The sequence below is a fragment of the Malaya genurostris genome, chromosome 3, assembly GCF_030247185.1.
Source record: "Malaya genurostris strain Urasoe2022 chromosome 3, Malgen_1.1, whole genome shotgun sequence".
Taxonomy (NCBI): domain Eukaryota; kingdom Metazoa; phylum Arthropoda; class Insecta; order Diptera; family Culicidae; genus Malaya; species Malaya genurostris.
Window position 1 is genome coordinate 188,476,495 of NC_080572.1, and position 22,893 is coordinate 188,499,387.

Below are 22,893 nucleotides of genomic sequence, written 5' to 3' on the forward strand. Positions count from 1 at the left end.
TACATGGGTCTTCCTCAGGGCTCATGCTTAAGCCCCCTTTTATACAACTTTTACGTAAATAACATTGATGAATGTATCAACACATTATGCACGCTAAGACAACTTGCCGACGACAGTGTTGTGTCTATTATAGGACCCAAAGCTGCCGATCTCCAAGGACCATTGCAAGATACCCTCGACAACTTGTCGACATGGGCTTTTCAAATGGGTATCGAGTTCTCTACGGAGAAAACTGAGCTGGTTGTATTTTCAAGGAAGCGAGAACCTGCGCAATTACAGCTTCAACTAGGGGGTGAAACCATAGCTCAGGTTTTCACATTTAAATATCTCGGGGTCTGGTTCGATTCCAAAGGTACCTGGGGATGTCACATTAGGTATTTGAAACGAAAATGCCTACAGAGAATCAATTTCCTTCGTACAATAACCGGAACTTGGTGGGGCTCTCACCCAGGAGACCTGATCAGGTTGTACAAAACGACGATATTGTCAGTAATGGAATATGGATGTTTCTGTTTCCGCTCCGCTACGAATATTCATTTCATTAAACTAGAAAGAATTCAGTATCGTTGTTTACGTATTGCCTTGGGTTGCATGCAATCAACCCATACGATGAGTCTTGAAGTGCTGGCGGGCGTCTTACCGTTGAAAAACAGGTTCTGGGATCTCTCATATCGACTGCTAATCCGATGCGACATTTTGAATCCGATGGTGATAGAAAACTTTGAAAAGCTCGTCGAGCTTAATTCACAAACCCGTTTTATGTCCTTGTATTTTGACTACATGGCTCAGAATATAAATCCTTCTTCGTTTGTTCCCAATCGTGTTCATTTTGTGGATACTTCTAATTCTACTGTGTTTTTCGACACATCCATGAAAGAAGAAATTCGTGGAATCCCGGATCCTGTACGCCCTCAAGAGATCCCAAAAATTTTTAATAATAAATTTAAAGAAGTCGACTGTAATAAAATGTTTTACACTGACGGATCATATCTAGACGGGTCCACTGGCTTCGGTATATTCAATGTAAATTTCACCGCTTCCTATAAACTCAGTGATCCAGCTTCAGTTTACGTCGCAGAACTAGCTGCAATTCAGTATACCCTTGAGATCATTGACACTCTGCCCACAGATCACTACTTCATTGTATCGGACAGTCTCAGTTCCATTGAGGCTCTCCGTTCAGTGAAGCCTGGAAAGCACTCACCGTATTTCCTGGGGAAAATACGGGAACAATTGAGTGCTTTATCTGCAAAATCATACCAGATTACCTTGGTTTGGGTCCCCTCACATTGTTCCATACGGGGCAATGAGAGGGCGGACTCGTTAGCCAAGGTGGGCGCACTAGAAGGTGATATCTATGAAAGACCAATCTGCTTCAATGAATTTTTCAGTTGCTGTCGTCAGAAAACTCTAGCTAGCTGGCAGAATACATGGAATAGTGGAACTCTGGGACGATGGTTACACTCAATAATCCCACAGGTATCGACGAAAGCTTGGTTCCGGGGGTTAGACGTGAGCCGAGACTTTATTCGTGTAATGTCAAGGCTCATGTCTAATCATTATATGTTCAGCGCGCATCTCCGTCGTGTGGGGCTCGCTGAGAGTGGTGTCTGCGTTTGCGGTGAGGGTTATCATGACATCGAACATGTTGTTTGGACATGTGTCGAGTATTGTGATGCCAGGTCCCAACTCATAGGTTCCCTTCGGGCCCGAGGTATACCACCCTTCGTACCAGTCCGCGACGTCTTGGCAACTCGAAATCTTCCTTATATGACTCTCATCTATAACTTCTTGAAAACTATCAATGCTCAAATTTAGTGCTCTCCCTATCTCTTTCTCGTCTACAGCTCTACCGCACTCTTCTTTACGTTGCTGGAAGTATGGCCTGTGTAAACGATGCTTCGGAGCATGCACCTGCCTTGAACTGACTGAGTTGCTGGAAGCTACCCAAAAACGTCACATCAACGTCAGAACCAGGCTTCCCAGCAGTACTGCTTTTCAATGACATCCGCCACGAGATAGCATGAACTGTCGGAGCGCAAAGTCGAAAGCCCAGTCTACAATATGTGTGAAGCATACGCCGAACTGTAATGGCAACAGCGCTCGCATGCCTAAATGAATGCTGTCACTGAGACAGTTTGTACTCGCCAGATTGATGAGAGTATTCTATCCGGAGAGTAGTCAAACCGAACGGGCTGTTTGTATCCTGTTTCTTTCTGTTCGCTCATTCGCATAAAATGTTACGGAGACAGCCTTTGAAAATCGAAGACATCCTTTGATTTTAAGGGCATTACTGTTACGAAGGGCTGTCGCAAGCCGGCTGTCTCATCAATGTCTCTTGAAGCAATGAACCGGCTGTTTCTGGAGACGAGCCGTGGGTCATAGTGCGCTCGCACTATTTCGGCTGCCTCAATGAAATGGTACTAGTACATACGATTGCGTTGTTGGGATTACCTTTGCAGGAAACTTTAGTAACGTTTCATTACAATACCATTGTGAAATAAAGAAATTGTTTTAGATTTATATATACTGTCGGCGAAGGCAATGAATTTTAATAACTAACGAATATTAAAAGATAAACACTGAGTTTTGTGTAACGGCTCATATGTATATATGAATTTCTAAAGTATTGATCCTTACTGCTTCCTTCTTATTCCTAAAGAAACAGATACACTTCCATTCATTAACAATACTCCGAAAATGTCTTATGCACCCTTATTCTGAATAATGACGTTTGATTTTTGGATCGAATCGTAGCTACTTTTCACAACTAATTAATTATGTAGTGTATTTAACGTTACTCCACCAATAGTCGGCACACTTTGGTACCCGTGCCTCACCGATTTCGTTGAAACTATAGAATATGATACTCTGAACCCAAATAAGATGTTTGGTGCACTTTGAATAGTTTTCGACCATAAAATTGAATGGGCAACTTTTATGTTTATATGTGAACATGTGCTTTCAGATTTTCGCTAAAAGTGTTTTAAAAAGAAAAATATAATGAAACCATTATTTTTCCCAAAAGCATCAAATTTTTTGGTTTACCCCAAACTTTGTTACAAATTTAGTATTCTCAATTGTTCTTTTCCACATAGGAATCAATCAACTAATAGCTTAAATTTATTTAAAATAGCTTAAATTTAGTTGTTCATTTAACATTCACATAGGTTTTGCCAGCAGTTGAAGGAATGAGAATATAAAAAACGTTGAGTTCTTAATTTGTTACTACCTTTGAGAACAGATCTTCAATAAACCTCTTTTGTTTTCATAAATATCACAAAACTAGAAAAATAAGTTTATAAGTTTTTTTATGGAATTCAGTGCCTATTAATATAGCTTCATTGCGGCTTAAATTGACTTTCCCTTTGCTCTCATTGCAAGTTTCTAAGTACTCCCCGGACCTTGTAATTGAGCTCTTTTTCGTTGAGGTGGTAGATCTTTTAGTACCATCTACACAAATACAGGGTCCGCAACCATGAAGTTGATTGGGGGAGCTCGCAGATAAAAAGTAGTTCAACAGATGGTTGTTTATGTGAAGAAAAGTTAAGAAGAAATTTTCATCGCAAATCATTTAATCATCGCAAATCATTTAATTAAAAGCCTTCCATTTAGTTTCATCCATATTCGACTTCTTGTTTCGAAATTAAGGGATGATCAGTACCAAAACTGGGAATTTAAAAATTTAATTTTTGAATTTTAAATAAATGAAAGACAAATTCGTGTCATATACAGCTCTTAAATTCTGTTTCTCCTAGGATAACTAAAACAATGAGTTTCTTAGGGTCGGAAATGACTGCTACAATATTATTATTATTATCATCATTATTATTATTATTATTATTATTATTATTATTATTATTATTATTATTATTATTATTATTATTATTATTATTATTATTATTATTATTATTATTTTCATTATATCTTTTATTTATTCCCGGTTTCAAACTTAATTGTTCACCGGGGATTTACACCTACATTTTTCAGAACATAATTTCTTTTTAGAAAGAAAACTGTTAAATATGTGCAAAGAACTCGGCTCTCAGAAAGTTTGACTATTTAGTTACAATATTTATAGTTCCAAACGTTTGATTTTTTTAAATGCAGACACAAGCTACTAAGGCAATTAGATTTTAGAAAATTTTCGACATTATTAGACTTTTAACTGCGGAAGTCGGATCCGAATTAAATTCAATAGTTCGCTTTGCTATTCACGAATAACTTTCCTTTTCCGTGAGGGCGTGAGAGTCGACTCAAACAGAAAACGAAAAATGTGTACGAGAATTGTAGCGAGCGCATATAAACTGGATGTGCAGTTTGAAATTTCAATGCACCGCATCTTCTTCTGCGTGCGGCTCGTGATTGCAACATCTACATTTCCAAAATTGGATTGAGCGTAAAAGCACATAAAGGAAATGATTGAGATACTTCTAGAAGTTTACATGAAATTGTCCTTTTAACTGTAGATATAAATTTGGGCCTCAGTTACTTTTATAGCAAGTTTTGTGGTAAACAACGACATTAAGTTAAAGATTTCAAAATATACTGACACAAGCTTCTACTTGATGAAAGATACGCTTTAACCGAGTTTTAAATTTTACAATGTAAAGTGACAGTTTCAACGTGTGTAAAAGTCGCGAACTTCTGGTAGCTATGACCAAAATAATGTAATAGTTAATATGCTGTTTCTGGAAATAAGATAATTCTATGCATAACAGGAAGAAAATGATTCAGCAGATTATCAGCACAACCCTATATCATATAAGTAACCGTACTATATCCGATTTTTTTTTGGAATATATTCCAGGGTAATAGAAACACCATACTATTCATATATAGAAGAGAACTTGATATGTATGGAAAGCTTGAGACCACATTACTCAAGAAAGACATTATTACATAACTTGGGGAATTAAAACTTTTTTTCTAAATAAAACAAAATAAACATTCGAATCTGTTACGGGCAACCATGCTGCATTCCACGCTTGGAAACATATTTTTTTGAAGAACCGGAATTTTTCATTCAGTTTTTGCATTCAAAGCTTTGTTGTACGGTACCTGAAAATAAGATGTTTCTGGATGATTTTTGCCTTGCAAATTCCGACTCCAAATTTTTCACTCAAGGTTTTTATTCGATTGGTGGTTCAACGTATAACGAACTTAACGAGCCAGGTTTTGTATGTTTCATTCCTGACTTGAAAGAATTCTTAGTGTCCGTAGTATTGCAGCACTGGCCATGCAAAAATCCCGTAGACTTACAAGTCGACTGCAAAGCTAACGCTAACGAGTATCGAATACGGAATCTTTGATTTGAACATATCTTTCGCTACGAACATTTATTTACCGTTAACATATAAATCTAAAATCTGATTCAATTGGCTTTTACACTCTTATATAAGGAACGATTGCGCCTTTACTATCCTGAAGGAAGAGATAAAGAGGATGAAAATAATGCTCCACGCACATCAGTACGCGCATACACTATGAATGTTACAGCCCACAAACCGACCGCAAACTGCCTGAAAGGAGCACGCCGAACTGACTCAGCTATTAAAAAACATTGCTCTTTAATTAATCGATCTATCAATTCATAGAAGATCGACCAAAATATAAAAATTAACTTTCATTAAAACCAAAGTCCGTTCTTCAATCCGTTTCGTATTAGGAGTTTCGTATATTATTAATTATCAATTATATTGTTATCAATGCCCTACCAACGGTGATTGCTATGCGCAATGATCAACCGCTGCGCAAAGCAATCACCAAAGGCAAAACTAAAACCCACATGCTTGCCTCGAATCTTCATAGCAAACCAAGAGCAACAAATTTGAACCGCACCGGTTACTGTCGCAGACCTGGTCAAGGGAGAGTAATATTTTGCTCTCGACAGAAACAACGCAGTGACTGATACCCGAAGCTTACTGTCGCAACAGCGAGAACTTCATGCTTCTTCGGCTGTCGTGGACCATGACAAAATGTCTTACGATGGAATGAACTGTCGAACGAAGTGAATGACGGCAACGTTGGCTGTACAGAACTATTTGTCTAAGGGCTGTCGTGATGAAACCTATCACAAGGCTGTCATGGAAAGAGTAGCATGACATCCTCAATAATAATGTCGCGCGGCGGTACATTTGGGAAGCCTGGTCAGAACACACCAACGAAGCATCCCAATCCAGAATAATCTCTTCATTGCTACAAGCTGAAAAACATGAAGATTCATCGAACTCAAAATGTGTCTAAAAGATGTATGCCACAAACCAATGATGTATTCAAATTTCAATTCAATACTGTGTAGGTCCCACCCTCCCTATGTCCCCTTACTAACTGGGGAGTATGCCGCCCCGTAATACGGCATCCCTTTCTCTCTCCCTAACAACAAGACAATCGGCCACGTTAAGCTAAAGCAAATGAGCCTAATAAAAATTTTATTTGGAAAAAAAAAAAAAAGTATTGTAAAAGCACAAACCTTTACAAATAAATTTCATTTTTAAACGTGTAAATAAATTGAGTTATCGCGCAGCAACACGTTTTTTAAGACGATATGTTGATCGTGCGACGCTCACTCAGGGATGTGCGATGCAGCTCATACCGGTGAGCAGCTCCGAACCGACAATGTACCTTAGCCTACTGAGTGAGAGGAGGTAAGATTTGTTATTGACAGTGGCTCATTCAATCTGTTAAAGAAGGATAGATGCACATTTGCATGAACGAACAAAAGCTCATGCACACATTTCTTCTCATTTATAACTCGCTCTTCAAGAGCCGAAGATCCGTTCAGCTCGTAGCTTGTTTCCACCTTACCAGCAGGGATGCCAGATCATTTTTTCAAAAATCTGTGATCAAACTAAAAACCTGTCTGGGCAAAATCTGTGCACCTTTCCCCGTTTCCATAATATTGGAATCATTTTGGTAAGCAAAAAAAAAGTCTCGCTATTTCCTACCGCTCTATAATTTTTGGTGCTAAACTGTGATCAATTTCAAAAATCAATTTCAGAATCTGAGTAAGTCTGTGACCATTTTCAAAAATCTGTGATTTCCTAGGTAAAAAAGGTAAAATTATGTATAAATTTTTCAGAAAAGTATAAACCTATACATTAACTTCTTCAAAATTATGGGATTTTATATTTTCTACAATTATTCCAAATAAAGTATGTACAAAAAACTCACTTGAAACAAGTTATGATTAGAAAACTAGTTTTAAGGGGGTTGTCAAAGTTCAATAACTAAAACTAACTTTTAAAAGGCCTAAAAAAAGTTCCATCGAGTTCCACTTAGATTTTTTAATAGTATTGAGCTTTTCCTATAAATTTTGTGAAAATCAGCTGCATAAAGTTGCATATTTCGCTTCGGTGTAAGGTTTTATTATAAGTAAAAAAAGGTAAAATGATATATAACTTTGCCAGGACCTACCCACTACCAAACCTATGCACTACCCTCAACAAAAATATGGGATTTTTTATTTCCTTCAATTATTCCAAACAAAGTATGCATAAAAAGTAACTCGAAACAAGTTATCAATAAAAAAAACTGAGGGGTTGCCATGAAAACGCTTTGTATATCCGAAACGGTGCGACCTAGACTTTTGGTATATTTGACAAAGTAAATTATTTTCAATAAATCTAAAACTTTGTAGAAGAAAAAAAATTCTATCTCTTTAGAAAAAAAATGGTTATATTTTTTGTAAAAAAATTCCTAAAAGCAACTATATGCATTAAAAGAACGGTTTGGCAGCTACTGATTTATGTCCACGTTTTTATTGATTCGAACCACTGTGCGTCGGCTTCTAAGGCAAAATAAATATTTTGTAAAGAAACACTTGACCAAAAAGCCATCTTTTAATAAATCACAGATAATTTTTGTGCAAGATATGTAAAAAAATTATTTTTAGTGCACTCCAAAAAAATTTGAATTTTACAGGTGACTTAATCCGTCATACGATGTAATTCATAAAGACTTAATTTGTCAAATGACGAAAAATTTTATTTGTAATGACTTAATATGTTAGATGAGCTTGCATTTTACTGGTTTCAACTGTAACTTGCGTTCTGCTAGCAGGTGCGATTGTATGAATTTAAATGCACCTTTTACCAGCCATGCAGATGCATGCTTCTGTGGCTCAGTCGATTAACAGACGTATTTGCGATCCAATGATTCTTGGTTCAAGTCGCGGCGGTTGCTATCAGTATTCTATTTTTTTTTTATTTCAATGAATTTCATGTCATGGAGTTTTAGACACAATATTAAATGTTCTTCCACGTAAATTTGCGTGAGCTGCGACGCTTCATTTATGTGCATCTATTAAGATGTAAAATCACAGGATATTTTTTAAGTGTGTGATTTTAGAATTTTTCCATAAGTTAAATGACTAAAATCTCTTATATTCGTAATATTCTCATTATCTCAACGATAGTATCCATGAGTGTGTACCAATTTACCTCACCATTTTGTTACCAATTTATCCCACGCCACTTTTCCGGCAATGATGGCAACAAACACATACAATATGCGTACAAATACATAAATAGTACCATTACATTCGTGTTCAGCACCCTCAAATATAGTTAGAAACTGTTTGAAAAACTGTGATCTACAGGTGAAACAATCGGCCGCCAAAAAATTGCACTTTGAGTTATGTACTAGAGATGGACGGGTAAGTATTATTCGGAAACCACTATTTTCGGTGTTTCAGGAATTGGAAAACTGGAGCCAGGATAGCCGAAATCGACTTGTTAGGATGTACACTGATAATAGCTACCAAGTGGAGTAATTTTGAGGCCAAATTAGAAATAGATTTAGTTTTTTTTCGCCGCTTTAAGTGACGATATCAAAGTTTTAACACATTTTATCCTATAATTCCGGAACCGAAAGTCAGGTCCTGATGAAATTTGATAGTATAGTTTGGAACTATGAGACCTTTCATTTGAATGTAAGATTGGTAAAATCGGTCACGCCATCTCTGAGAAAATTGAGGATGTAATTTGAAATATTACCTTTGAAGAATTTTTTTAACTAATCACCCTGTAATCCCGGAACCGGAAGTCGGATCTGAATAAAACTAATAGTACTGTTGACGTACCGTTTAATTCCACTATGTCACGTCATTACACTCTCACAAAGTCACTATTTTCACCGTCACTATTTTCACAAAAGTGTATCAAACGTTATAACACAGATACGTATTTCGGAATGTTATTTATATCCTTCTTCAGTGTATCGGTTTTATAAGTTTAATTTCAAACAGAAATTTAATCTAAGCAAAATTCAGGAACTTTGTATGGAGCAATTATATCTTTCTTTTGCATCAAAATTTGTGAGAATCGGTTCTGCTTTCTCTGAAGGAAAGTTAGTGCACTTATTTATATTTTTTTGCCCATACCACCCTGTAATTCCGGAACCGAAAGTCGGATTCGAAAAAAATTCAGAAACTTTGTATGAGGTTACAAGACCTTTCATTTGAAGTTCATGAAAATCCGTTTAACCAACTCCGATACACGCATAGACAATTTAGGTACTGAGCGTACTCTTTTTTGAGATATTTGAGCTGCGAACTTTTGGTTGAAATTTGACATTTCGATAATTATTTTCTATTGAGTTAGATTTGCACTGAAAATAACATGATAACCAATAACTGATATAAAGGAACGAAAGAAGAACAACGTTGAACACTTACTATGCTCGAAAATAAATTCAAACTTGATATTGGGATAATTCTAATAGAAATCTGAAACTTACATTTTTTGCAAGATATATAAATATATATATATATTTTTTTGGTATCGGAAAATAACTATCGATCTGACAAAAAATAACCCTGCTCTCGACCATCTCGTGCGACAATGGATTGAATAATTACTCGACTGTCAGCTTTTAACCAAAAAAATAATTCGCGAAAAGGTTCACAGCATTTAGAAATGAGATTATGAAAATGCCAGTTTTTGGTAAACTATGCAGTCTTATCAAGCACATGTTATTCAGATTACAGAACAACTATTCTTCTATCTTCTTGTTACGTTTCGTCTTAAACTCGTCAGTGCAGAGCAGTTCAAAATGAACCCCATAAGCAAACTTAGCAATTCAATGTGAAGCACTAAGCAGACGTTACATTTACTCTGTTTAAATATCATTGGTTAACAATAACGCCGAATCGCTATGCCGGTTCTTAGACGAAATAGAAGACGGTTCACTGTAAGCCGATAAATTGGGGTTATTCAAGGCATTGGGCATTGGCGAATGATTCTTGGGAAAACATGTAACCAGAAAACATGTTAGCATTTCTTCCATAATATAAATGTTGGCATAATTAGCACAGAAATTCCAGATATTGGAAAAGAACCAGAACAATCCTTTTTGTTATAATTGTAACAAGTGAAATTTTATTAGTTTGATTCTGAAAAATTAAAATAAAAAAACCGAAGGCGAAGCATAGAACTAGAAAATAGTTATGTACACTTAGCACGAGATGCGGTGCCAAAACCCCTAAATAGATATTTTATCTGAAAACAGGTACAAATGGTAAAAGCATTATGTTTTGTGATTTTTTTTAACAATTCATGCATGAAAATTCATATGTAGTTTTCATTAAGATGACAAAATACACCTTCGAAACGTTGATCAGGGACGCAAAAGAAAATTCCCATCAGTTTCAACGAGAAATAGACCGATGGAAAGACAAATAGATCGAAAACCATCGTACAGTTGTAATGTACAACACGAAAATTTTAAGATCATATAGAAAGTGCCTCCAAATACAACACAAAAGCAATATCGAAGTTCAATCGTTAAATTAATCCCTACAATAAACTTTTATGAAGACCACTTGACTATACTCGAAATTCAATCGTTCAAAAAATTCCCACAATAAACTTTTCTGAAGACCACTTGACTTTACTGCAGCATGCGGCTTCGCATAAGGTTGCAGTGAGGTTCATGTATACATTCGAATTGGTTCAAGATAATGGATAAAAGGTAAACCAGTCACGATAAATGATAACACATCTCAATACATTTCAAACAGTCGAAATTATCGATTGCTGGTGATAATTGAAAACTCGAATGAGAACCACTACACTCTTTTTATCATTACGGTCGGAGGGAGTTCTGTGTTATCGAGTTGTTGTTTATGCCTATTCATTCACACTTGCTCACTACCCACAGTGAATACAAGGAAGACAATGAAACAGGTAGACTACTTGGCACTACAAACTGAGCAAGGCCAAACTTCAAGTGACTAGGTACGGTTGTTCGATTGAAGATGAATTCTGAGAGTTTCGGTAACAGAAGTAAAATGAATGAAAAGGGATACGCTGACAGTCAACGGCCATAAATTTCATTTTCAACTGATAATATTCGATTGAAATCAAGTTTTTCCGCACTGCACGTGACACCGTTCTGTTGGAATGATAAGTCAACCGAGTGCAATTTATCAATTTTGAACAAAAACAAAGTCTGACAACTATCATTGAACGATATCTTTCTCCGTTGACCGTGTCAACTCGATAAAGGTCCCCAAACATATTCCGTTTTACGGGCAGCTTTTCGCCAATTTGAGTCGAAACGGAGTTGTACTTATTTTAATTGTCCGAAATTTTATCAGAAATGCGAAAACAGAAAACGCGGCTGTCTCAGGTTTATAATAGAAACGAATGTTTACTGTCTAACGTTTCGGCCTTTGGTGTAGACGTTTTTCAAGGAATAAAAAGGCTATCGTTAATAATTGAAATGACGATTTCTGGTAAATTGTAGAACTTGCCTAAAAATATATTTAGCCATAAATTTCATTTTCATCTGATAATATTCCATTGAAATCAAGTTTTTCCGCACTGCACGTGACACCGTCCTGTTGAAATAATAAGCCAAAAAACAACGGAAACAGGAAACGCGGCTGTCTCAGGCTTATAATATAAACGAATGTTTACTGTCTGACGTTTCGGCCTTTGGTGTAGACGTTTTTCAAGGAATAAAAAAGCTATCGTTAATAATTGAAATGTCGATTTCTGGTAAATTGTAGAACTTGCTTAAAAATATATTTACTGCGTAAAGGCTGTCCCAGAAAGTATGAACGCAACCAAAAACCGCTGCCATTTCGCGATGGTTCAGAATCTGTCAATTTTTATGGCTGCGTCCTGTTGTTTACACTCTTCTCTAACCACTTGTGCGTTTTCATTAGTTTGTTCCGAAATGCGTGAACTTTCAGCAGAATAACGTCGAAAAACTGTGTACAAATGGTGCACAGAACGCGGACTGTCACTGAGAAAGATAGCAAAAATGGAAGGAGTAAGTGAAAAAACCGTACGAAATACAATCAGGAAGTTCGGTTTGGATAACACCTTTGCGGATAAACCGAAAACGGGTCGAAAAAACGGTCCTGATAATCCTCAGTTGGATAAACGTATACTGGAGGCGTTCGAGCAAAAGAAGAAGGTTTCAGTTCGGGATGTGTCCAAAAAAGTGGGCACTTCAAAGTCAAATGTTCTTCGTGCTAAAGAACGTTTGAATCTTCGAACCTATAAGAAGCAGAAGCAACCAAAACGTAGTCCGAAACAAGAAGCATCGATCAGGCCGAGGGTTCGAAAGCTGTACAATACGATTTTTGCTGGAAATTTGAACTGCATAATCATGGACGACGAAACCTACGTGAAACTCGATTACAAATCCTTGCCGGGACCACAATATTATACGGTGCGAGAAGGGCAAGTACTACACCAGTCCGATACATCGATTGAAGTCGAAAAATTTGGTAAGAAAGCTATGGTCTGGCAAGCAATCTGTAGCAGCGGTAAAATTTCGAAACTCTTCATCACCACTGCTCCAATGAACACATTGCGTCAATTTAAATCGAAATACACATCAAGGAATGTTTACAAAAACGACTTTTACCCATGATTCGAAGCCACAAGGATCCTGTTGTTTTCTGGCAAGATCTTGCTTCTTGCCACTACTCGAAATTATGGTATGCTACCAAAAATGTCACTTTCGTCCTAAAAGACATGAATCCACCAAATTTCCCACAACTTCGACCAATTGAGGAATTTTGGGCATTACCGAAGGTACATCTTAGGAAATCTGTCTCGGCAGCCGAAACCATTCAACAGCTCGAAAAAGATTGGAAAAAGTGTCAAAACTTGTCGCCAAGAAGTCTGTACGGAATTCAATGAGGAACGTTCGCAAGAAGGTGCGCCAGCTAGTCTACAATGGCTAAGCAGCAAATGTTGAGAATGATACTTTGTTGTTGTAGTCTAATATTATCAGTATATCGAATAAAATTTAAATATCTAACAATTGTGAATTATTTACAGCGAAATCAAAGTGCGTCCATACTTTCTGGGACAGTCTTTACTGAGACAAAAAATGTGATGAAATTAGGACAATAATTAACCCACTCAAAAACATGAAGGCTCCTAAGAATTCTTCATAATTTTATTAAACATGTTACCTGACATTTCTTTTGCAATCATATGTCGCAAACTTATTCCGAAATTTAATAGAAATTCAGCAAAAGCATCCGTTCGATGTGCTGTTGTTGATAACAACCAAGAAAGCTTTGATGCTTTCTGATCCATTAAAAATTGCTGCCAAACCCTTACAAAAATTGTCGATCGAAACATGGGATGTTGGCTCCATCTCCAATGGATTGTGTACCATAAAACCTGTGTGGGACAATACAATGTTTCAAAACTTTTACTGAACTTATCACTCAAACACAAAATGGAGTATGGCTTTCATCTTTTCATTTGTTCAATCAAGAAAATCATTGATACCCCTTTGGGAATTGATAGTGGCAAATTTTTCTTTATTACCCCAGCCTGTCGGGACGTTGTTCCGTCTTCGCGTGTGGGTTTTCCAGTACCACCCTCTACTCAACACTTTATGGGGATGCAAAATGGTTCGTAATTCGATCCCTCAAAATCAATGCTGGAAATCTTTACTAAGATTAGGGCTAATAAATTTTTTCCCGGATTTGCACTAAAATTTTCGACTTTTTCCCGGTTTTTCCCGGTGAAACGAAATTCCCGACTTTTTCTCGATTTTCCCGGTGACTTGCCACCCTGATTTACGGAAGTAAGACATGTTTGAAGTTTCAACGTGGTCTGACTGTAATTATTTCGATGAACTGTTAAAATAATCTAACATAGAGATTAAAAAACCACGAATCTTTGAAGATATTTTATGATATAACCGAGATAGAATCGGAACATCAATTGCTTCTAAGTCATTTTTTTTCCACAACGCCAAACCGGTCCATTCTTTTTCAAATTCCAATTTTACACTTCGTTCAAGATCCACAAAGCGGCAATCCTAGCGTGTTCAATTATCTTTCGCCTTTGAAACGCTCTCCAGCGGTTCATAATTTACTATCACGCATACAGAGTTCAACACAGTGCACCGCTCGCTAGCAGTTCCGTGATCTCATCGATTAAACAATAATCATAAATATAACGTTATCCTCCCATAAGTTTCCCTATTCATGATTGATCATCACTCATCGGCTGTTTTTGGCGTTCATGCCAGGTTCAGGGCGACCTTCCGCTGAGCGGTGCACGATGTCACCGCTATCGATTCCTCGACTCAATGTCTGGATTGGTGGTACAAGGCATGGAACTCGAATTCAGCACTTATTTTTTTCGTTTCCCGATTAATCAATGAATCCGTCGTGGCGCCGAGGTTGCGTGTTTCTTGTGCTGAGAAATCACCACTGCTTTCGTTATTCCACCCACAACAACTCACTGAAAGTGTACTGATTTTATTGGCAGAGTATCGACTCAACAGAAGAAAAAAATACGAACTTCACTGCCTAGGGCATAGCTACGTCACTCGCGAGTTGATATGGATCAGCAGCAGCACATACACACTCAAACACATAAAAAAAATCTTCTAGCTGCTACAGGTGAGATAATGTAATACATTCACCCGGCAGCAGCAGGATTTATGCACTCTCGCGACACCCCCTCCCCCCGCAAAACCAACCGTGGGCGAACAGGCTAGCTGCTAGTTTTCCATCCACCGAACGCTGTCCGGATTGCCTTTTCGCGACGCTGACCGTCACCACACACTTTCCGGGCACGAAGGTAAATAAACGACTATCGCAAACGCTTTGGGTCACTCCCGTAGTGATTCCGTCCATTCAGGACGAAAAACAAACACCGCATGCGATAGATAACACGTTTCTGAGCTGAGATTGGGGGGAGGGTTTAATTTTTTCACTGTCAAGTACAGAATACCTACTGTAGGAATCTTTCACACTATCACCATACTGGCTTTGGCGGAACGACCGGTACCGAACGATACGAATTCAACTCAACAACTAAAAATAAAGAACATTCAATTCAATCAGGCAGCCAGGCCTACCCGTTTGTTGCTCTGATAATAGCAGCTGGAGATGCGAGATGCGAAAGAGCGAGAGTGAACTTCACTTTTGCGCCTGCTGGAGAGTCAACGAAGTTCCCGCGTGTTCACCGTGTTTGTACGTTTGGTGACCCTTACGCTACATATCAGCATCGGAACACGCAGCTCGCCACTGTCCTGTCCCTCGATACGCGGTGCTATCGCAACAACCTGCCATTGATACCGCCGCCCCGTAGAGAAGGTTGGAGAGAGAGGGAGAGTGAAAAGAGCGAGCAGCGAACTGTGCAAGCTTACTCGGAAAGTTCACTCCGTTATTCATATGCTCGTACTTGTTTCACCCTAGCTTGGGATCTGGACAACCAACAAATACGCTCACATCCACATCCACACACACACACACTCATTAAAAACGAACCTTGTCGATTTTTGTACCACTATTGATGCACTGAAACACAAAGAATTTCCGCCCAGTAGGAAACGATCCTTCGGCGTTCTACGCGTACTTTCTGACTTCACCGATATTCACCAGCTTCTGATAGCTAATGCACGTCGTTAATCAACTTATCAAAACTACCACAACTTGCGTCAAAACCGGGAGCACAAACCGTATCAACCTGCTTGCTGAAAGCAAAACGTCACACAACGGAGAAAAAACGGAAGCTGCTCTACTCAGCCCGATTCGGTAGTCCTGCAAAGCTCCCGTTTGTGTAGGTGTGCTGTGCGTGCCCGAATACAGCAAAACATTAGCCCCAAAGCTCTGAAATTCCATCTAGCATGAGAGAGAATATGAGATAGATAGGAGGATAAAGAGAGAGGATATGATACGAGGTGGAGAATGCGCAATACGACATGTGCTTTCGGGCAGCAACAGAAGCAGCTTGGTCCAATCGAACAAAAGCGTGGAAAACGCCAAATAATTCTGGGCGCAGGGGAGGCAACAAAGGCCTTTTCAAAGTTTCGCGTTGGAAAGCTAACGGAAAAAGCTTTCGGGCTCACCGGAAAAGTAACGGCGATGATGATTGGAAAATGCATGTTTGAAATAATGGGGTCGCGTGGTTGTTCGAAGTTGATTTTTGAAGGTGTTGCATGAAAAAAATAACCCGGAGCAAGTTGTCATATGTTCGAGCCCCGACCTGGTAGGATTTTTGACGTAAATAGTCATGCAACTGGTTCCGTACGACACTAGACGGCTGCGTGGCCAAGTCTGTCGAAACAGAATAGTGAAGTTCTCACACAAAGGTGTGTAATACCAAGACTTTGCTTTGCTCGGCGGCCAAAAACACCGGAGATATTCGACACATTGCACCAAACTGCTTCGAACAATTAAATCATTATTCCTTTTACATTATATTTGAAACCTGTTTTATAAATAATATACCACATTAAGCTAGAGTTTTTGCATATTTTTGGAATTTGATAAAAAGAATAGAGCAAAGACAAAAATGAACAACAAGTTATCAGACTCTAGTTTGGAAAAAAAAACTTTACATGCGCCTTCAATAACATATGGCAAACCATTTATTTTTGCACAAATGGAAGGGTTAATATGGCTCCAGAGAGTAGAATACAATTTTGCATCCACCTTCTTCAAATCTTTTTTCACATCAGTATAAACGGCTTTAACCTGTTTACGGTCGTCCACCAAGTTTCATCAAAGCGTCGCACAGTGGGAAAAAAAACCAGGAAACCCGCAAAGAAATCGGGAACCATGGAAAAAGGCAACAAACAAGAGTGTTTCTTATTTTTTTAAAAATCCAAGAAATTCAATGAAATGGTTTTTAATGGCCCCACGAATCGCCATCCTGCTCGTTTTACCCCAAGAGCCCAGCAGTGTTAGGGTTTTCTGTAGCATTTGTTCTGTAACTTGAAAAGAAATCGAGAGCAATCTACTGAAATAGCTTGATTTTATATAGAAATGTCTGGAGAATCGAATGGAAGAACCTACACTGGCCGCACGAAACGTTTTGGTGGCTATTTTACCCCATTTCTTCCATTAAATGATAACTAATTGTAAATCGTCCTTAAATCTCGGTAAAACTTATTGGAAGTTTACTGAATCTAGCTTATCGTATGTAAAAAAGTCTGTAGAATCGAATGCCAGAACTTATACTGGCCGCACGAAACGTTTTGCTGGCTATTTTACCCCCATTCCTCCAATGTGTGAAATTTTCATCTAAATCATCCTTAAGTCTTAAGCGAACCACGTTGAAAGCAAACGAAAACTATCTTATATTATGTAAAAAAGTCTGGGGAATCGAATGGAAGAACCTACACTGGCCGCACGAAACGTTCAGGTGACTATTTTACTCCAATTCCTCCATTTCATGATATTTTATTGTAAATTGTTCTTAAATCTCGGTAAAACTTATTGGAAGTTTACTAAATCTAGCTTATCTTATGTAAAACAGTCTGTAGAATCGAATGGAAGACCCTTAACTTTCTTAATTTCATGATATCTTATTGTAAATCGTCCTTAAATCTCGGTAAAATAGCCATCAAAACGTATCGAGCGGCCAGTGTAGGGTCTTCCATTCGGTTCTACAAACTTTTTTACATAAGATAAGCTGGATTTAGTAAACTTCCAATAAGTTTTACCGAGATTTAACGACGATTTTCAATAAGCTATCATGAAATGAAGAAATGGGGTAAAATAGTCACCAGAACGTTTCGTGCGGCCAGTATAAGTTCTGACATTCGATTCTACAGACCTTTTTACATAAGATAAGCTAGATTTAGTAAACTTCCAATAAGTTTTACCATGATTTAAGACCGATTTACAATAAGATACCATAAAATGGAGGAAATGGGGTAAAATAGTCATCAAAATGTTTTGTGCGGCCAGGGTAGGTTCTTCCATTCCATTGTACAGACTTTTTTACATAAGATAAGCTAGATTTAGTAAACTTCCAAAAAGGTTTACCGAGATTTAAGGACGATTTACAATAAGATATCATGAAATATAGGAATTGGGGTAAAATAGTCACCAGAACGTTTCGTGCGGCCAGTGTAGGTTCTGGCATACGATTCCACAGAATTTTTTTACATAAGATAAGCTAGATTTAACAAACTTGCAAGAAGTTCGTGCGGCCAGTGTGGGTTCTTCTAATCGATTCTCCAGACTTTTTTACATGAAAGTAGGCTATTCCAGAATACCGCACTCGACTTCTTTTCAAGTTACAGAGCGAATGTTATAGGAAACCCCAAACCATTACATTGAATTCCTTGGATATTTTTACATAAGAAACGCTTTAGTTTGTTGACCTATCTCAATTAATTCATGAGTTACAGAATTCTTTGCGGGTTTTCATAGATTTTTTCCCATTGTGCATCGTAACTAGGTAACTGTTAATTCTATAAACTCTGAAGGACTTATACATTTCCAAACCGAAAAAATTGCTTTTTCGAGAATTAGAAAATTATTCAAAAACATTAAACTAAGGGGCGAACGGTTTAGGTCTTATGGATGAAAAAATATATCATTTTTATGAGTTTTTGTTAGAACTTTCGTTCAACGAAATAAATTCAAATGTTGCGCCTAATACAAAGCATCATTCGAACAACATTTTGTGATTTTTTCGTGAAAAATTATTGAGAAATAAATCACTGAAGAAATATTTTTGAGGACGCTTCTTAAAAATCATGATTTGCGGTATCCACTGTATCTCAGCGCAGACTTATCAGAAGTTAACAAATCAAAGCAGCATAATTACAGTCGATGTTTTTCTAGACCCCAACGTTTCTGTTTGATTTTTTTTCTATCAGACTTAAACAGTTCAATTTGAACCGCTAAGTAGACGTGAAGAATCGTAAAAACGGTTATGTGTCAAATGTAAAAACGGTTTAAGCGCAAACTTCCTAAATAATCAAAATTGGTAAATAATATTCAAAATGGGTAAATTTCATGGAAAAATCTTTTTGTAGCGGTAAGACCTTTCCCAAGTAAAAAACAACAAAAAAGAGAATATTGGGGTATATTAATTTACATGTAAAAAGTGAACGAATTTGTAAAAAATTGGTGAAGTAGTTTTCGAATGATGATGGACATGGACTTCCAAAACCCGCTTTCGAGAGAAACGCGTTCAAAGATTATTGTCTATAAAATCAATGGAAACAATTAATTCTTCTAGGGGGCGCGCAGGGTCTAACACTTTCGTAAAATCATATTTTTCTTTTGTATTTGGTTATAAAAAAAAAACATTTTAAGAATGTTTTGTAAAATTTTCAAGTAAGTCGCAGGTATAACTCTTGGACCTGTGCACCGAGCTCTTATTTCTTCGCAGTATGAGATAAGCAAGGGTAAAAAGGTCCATAACTTCCAGAGTTTTGCTCCGATAGGCTTGAAAATTTGACAAAATATTCTTGAAATGTTTTATTATTGGAAAATAAAAAAAAAGTTTTAATCCACCTAGTGGTGTAATGATGCCTTTCCCATATCAATCATACTGTCGTATGTAATACTGTGGTAAGGAGTGTATCGATAAGTAGTTAGCAACATTCAAACAGTTATTACTCTGAAATGGTTTAATTTACTGCAGCGTGTTTTACGGTGACATGTTTGTTTACTTGTCAATAACAGCTGCGCAATCGATTGGTTTCGGTACGGTTTATCGTTTCAATGATGAGTCGAATTAATGCATCCTGATCGACGACGAAACCTACGCCAAGGAAGACTCTCGAGCGCTGCCCGGACCGCAATATTATACGAAATCGGTGTACCAGGACCTGGACGACGCCGACACCGCGGTGGCGATGGAAAAGTTTGGGCAGAAGGTGTTGCTCTGGCAAGCAATTTGTACCTGTGGTTTGCGGTCGTCGATTTTCTTCACGAAGGGCACAATTAACGCCAAGGTGTACGAGGAATAATGTTTGAAGAAGAGAATGCTGCCACTGTACAGAAAGCATAAGGCTCCTCCTCTCTTCTGGCCGGATTTGGCTTCAGCCCACTACGCCAACTCCGTTCTACTGTGGTTGTCAAAAAATAATGTACAATTCGTGGAAAAGGACATCAACCCACCGAACTGCCCGGATCTTCGGCCAATTGAAAGGTATTGGCAATTGTCAAGCGGCACTTTCGGAAGGAAGGTACAGTGTCCCAAAACATGCAGGAGTTCACAAAAAACTGAACAGCTGCCACCAGGAAAGTCACAAAAGTAACTGTGCAGAATTCAAAGTGCAAGCGTTTCACAGAAACTAGGATTTTCTTCAATATAATCAGTGAAATGCATAAAAATGTAATTTTTCGACAATATATCGAAAACTGATGTCAAAATATGATTTTTTTTCTCTTTTTTATTCAATAATCAATGTTGCTAACTACTTTTCGATACACTCCTTACGCCGAATTCTTGTATTGTATCGATGATACGAAATAAGTTAAATAAATAATTTTGAAGCACTTAAAAAACTAAGTACAACGCCTTTTTCATGACATTTTTCAACGTTTCGCTTTGCGCACAGCTCGTTTACGGCGTTGTTGGACTTTTGAACCAATGGCCGAGTGCCGTAAAGAATTTTCCCCATCTTAAATTCAAGCGAAATGCCTTAAGTTTCTATACAAAGTTGTTAATCAGATCCTATATGGGTGATGTATTAACAAATAAAAATAGAGTAACTCACTTTTCTCTAATATTTCTACCATCTCAGATTCAAATCTTAAGACCTCATAAGATGCTCCTGATTTTAAATCAGACTCTGAATCTCCGCTACACGGATATATTAGATGATTGGTGTAAAAAGGTCAATATCGAATTTTTCTGGTTTGCAAACCTTGATAGTCTATGACCAACTAAACTTATTTCAGCTACACCGATACTCGATTTTCGGTCCCAGCAGTTCCAAAAATAGTGAATATAGAGCTTTAAATTCGAACAATCTCCGATTCTCAAGATTCTCAAGGCTACACAGAAATTTAGAACCCAGCAAAAGGTGTTATAACTCTTTTGGTGACTGTTAATTTTTACTGTCTTTGGCTACAGCGATTTCCGGACTCGGGTTTCAAAATGCTTAACCATTTTCCATACACGTGCACACTTCGAAGTACATTCAATATTGTGTCTTAAATTCCATGACATGAAATTCATTGAAATAAAAAAATGAATACTGATTGCGAACGCCGCGAGACTTGAACCGAGAATCATTGGATCACAAAGTACGTCTGTTAATATTATTTTATATTTTTATTTTTTAACACATATCACCCTGCATCCACAAATCGGATCTGATTAAAAATCTGAAACTTTGTATGGGATCTTAAAACTTTGCATCTAAGATGGGAAAAATTATATATGGCACTCGGCCCTCGGTTTAAAAATCGGTTCACAAAGTGATAGCATATTTTTTTATCTAAGAAAGGTATAAAGCGTGCAACAAAATTTGTATGAATACAGAATTGAATGTAAGAAACTCTGTTCTTCTAGCAATTATTGATGTAAGCAGTTAGAATCGCTCTAACTATAAATATATTCTGAGTTCTGCCATCTTTCTAAAATCATTCTATTTCATAGAATATGACCAAAAGTGATGGAAAAAATGTCATAGAAAAAATGAAATTTTCAATTTTGTATTTCGATCTTACCTCCGGTTCCTTAATTACATAGTGTTTGAGTTTCAAACTAAGCTACTTAAGACGATGATGTAAAAAACTTAAAGATTTTTCTACCTAGGGGACAAAACGGTTTCGATTGCTAAATTATAAATTATTCATTAACACGTTTTTGTTCAAACTCTCCTTACTTCGATTCTTTGTGTTTCAAAGAATTGAAAATCAGAAATATTTGAATAATGTTTGATGTAAATATACTTGAAAAGGGTTACTTCCTCTACAATTACTCAAAACTTGTTAAAACTTAACAAACTCGTAGTACCTACAGTTCTACGAGTTTCATGACTAAATATCTCAAGAACGATTAATTCTTGGACAAAGATCACTAAAACCAAAGTTATTACTTCGGATCTATCTTGAGATTGCCATCTTTTCTGTTGTTTATTTCTGGAATTGCTCAATAAGAAAAAACCAACATTTTTTCATCGTTCAGAACAATTAATTGGATTATTAAGCAATACCAATCATGAAATGAAAAAATCTGTTTTAATCCAAAGGTATAATGATACCTTTCTCATATTACTCATATTTTCGTAGAAGATTCTTCCAAAAAAAGGGGTTGTTTCAATTGAAACTTGAAGATAGGATAGGATAGGAAGAAACCAGATAATGTTAGTTAGTTAGTTTTTAATTTGTAAACAGTTTAAAGGCAAATTTAGTAAAATTTTCCGTTTTTGCATTGTTGCTCTAAAAGACGAATTCCAATTTTTAACACACTTCATTCTGTTGCTCTGGAAATAAAAGTCGGAGCCGGATGAAATTCAATAGCAACCTTTGGAACCGCATAAGACATTTCATTTGAGCCCAAATTTGTGCAAATCGGTTTCGTCATCTCTGAGAAAATAAAGTGAGTTCCGTTTTCGAGTTTTGACCACTATTCCCGATACTTTCGAAACTGGGATATGGGAACCGAAATAGCTGAAGTTTCCTGTACCCAGCAAACG

The 22,893-nt window shown here is 37.2% G+C and overlaps 2 protein-coding genes across 7 annotated transcripts in view; both read right to left on the reverse strand.

Moving 5' to 3' along the window:
* LOC131438782 (neurocalcin homolog) overlaps window positions 1-22,893 on the reverse strand; it is a 527,871-nt gene that overhangs the window by 383,362 nt on the left and 121,616 nt on the right. The gene's annotated exons all lie outside the window — the stretch shown is intronic.
* Window positions 1-22,893, reverse strand: part of LOC131438780 (neuronal calcium sensor 2) — a 461,386-nt gene that overhangs the window by 324,047 nt on the left and 114,446 nt on the right. The window contains exon 1 of one of the 5 annotated variants that reach the window (XM_058609040.1): window positions 15,764-15,994. The exons of 1 other annotated variant lie outside the window; for it this stretch is intronic. The gene's annotated coding sequence lies outside the window, so the exon portion shown is untranslated. Of the gene's footprint in view, window positions 1-15,228; window positions 15,308-15,763; window positions 15,995-22,893 lie in introns of those variants that run through there. 3 more of the 5 variants (XM_058609038.1, XM_058609037.1, XM_058609039.1) reach the window with 3 other exon arrangements.